This window comes from Hydra vulgaris, chromosome 04 (genome assembly GCF_038396675.1).
Source record: "Hydra vulgaris chromosome 04, alternate assembly HydraT2T_AEP".
NCBI lineage: Eukaryota > Metazoa > Cnidaria > Hydrozoa > Anthoathecata > Hydridae > Hydra > Hydra vulgaris.
In genome coordinates, this window is record NC_088923.1 from 8,123,231 (window position 1) to 8,125,000 (window position 1,770).

The 1,770-nt window shown below is 30.7% G+C and overlaps 1 long non-coding RNA gene across 1 annotated transcript in view; it reads left to right on the plus strand.

Annotated features, from left to right (window-relative positions):
* The first annotated feature begins 1,059 nt into the window (after positions 1–1,059).
* The window catches only part of LOC136078973 (uncharacterized), a 5,673-nt gene continuing 4,962 nt past the window's right edge, over positions 1,060–1,770 (plus strand). The window contains exon 1 of the long non-coding RNA XR_010637830.1: positions 1,060–1,316. This is a non-coding gene — a long non-coding RNA (uncharacterized LOC136078973). The remainder of the gene's footprint in view (positions 1,317–1,770) is intronic.

Here is a 1,770-nt window from a genome sequence, read left to right on the forward strand (position 1 = left end):
AATAGCATTTATTTTTAAATAAATTCATTTTGCAACACGCTTTTTAATTTTATAAAATTTCGTCATAATAGTTTAAGGTAAATCCCACATAGGTTATAGGTGGAAAACATCACATGTAAAAGATCAAAAATGCTACACGTTTTGAATACCAAATGGGATAAAGTAGCAAATACCAGATTAAGTTAAGCCTCTCTGAAAGCTTCGATGAATAATTTTAAATTACTATTTAAGTAATTTTTAAATTAAAAGAATTTTAAAAATTATCATAGAAGCATTCAGACTTTCATTTGTCTAGTATTGACTACTTTTATACCATTTGGATTAAAATATGTGGCATTTAAGATCTATAACATGTAGTATTTTCCACCTATATCCCATGTAGGATTTACCACATAAAACCCATGTGGGATTTACCATATGAAACCCACATGGGAATAAATAATAATCCCCATATGAGTTACATATGGTAAAAACCCACGCGTATCCCATATGGAATCAATGTGGGATTTACCATATGAAACCCATATGGGACAAAATAATAATCCCCACATGGGTTACATGTGGAAATATCCACGCGTATCCCATGTGCGCTTTTTCACTGGGATTCCATGACATCGGTGTGATTTCATTGTATTAATGTATTAAATATGCTCAATTTTCAACATTTGCTGTTTTGATAGGATTTAACAGAACTTAAACATGGGTAAAATGGTTTTTGCATGTTACTTGATGAAGTTTGTTTTTAGTATTAAAAAAAAGTATTTAAATTTATGTCATTATAGTTCAATTTAATGAAATAAAAATTTTTGCCGAAAATTCTTGGTAAAATAAATATAAGCAAAGAAATGTTTTTAATTACCAAAAACTTGAAAGACACTATCCTCTATTCAGTTATTAACTGTTGAAGAAATAATCCAGTATTATCTTTACTTACGAGAGTCCAAACCATCCGTTTCTTTTAAAAACTTAGTTTGCTGTTCAAATAAAGGTGCTACCCAGTGAAAAATAAAACCGCGCCCCACATGGGTTCCGTGTGGGATTGATGGGAATTATGTGGGACGGATTTTCCCATGTGGTATCCGTATGGAAATTTGTCACCTTAAACCCATGTGGGTAATCCCACATGGGTTACATGTGGGAACCATATGGTATTTACACACATGGGAAATCCCACGTGGGTTTCCTGTGGGATTTGCATGGGAATTAATTTAAAAGCTGGAAACTAAAAAAAAAAATTTTAAATCAACATTGCATTGCGTTACGTTTATATTGTGTGAAAATATTTTATATTATTAAAGAGAATGGCAAGCAAGTATGTAAGTACTACGAATAATTTTTATCTTTCTTTATAGAAATAAGATTAAGATTTGTGCAAATGGAAGTATTATTAGGATAATGTAATAGTTATTTGAATATAGATCTTGAGTAAATTATTTGCAAACAATTAACCGATGCAAGTTGAAATGTTGTCAAAAACCAATCTTGCATGCATGGGACACTGCAGTGTCCCACAGTCCCACAGAACCACAGAAAACTGAACCCAGAGGCTTTATTCTCAATAACACTGGAGTACCACAGTGTTATTGAGAATAAAGCCTCTGGGTTCAGTTTTCAAAGTAATATGATCTAAGTAATGTTTAAATAAAATAATATGCTTTAAAATGCATATAGTTATACATATAACTCCTGATAGTTACCTATATGTATAACAAGTTATACATATAATTTGTTATAAAAACTTATTTTTTAAGGTTATGCTTGAACAAATTA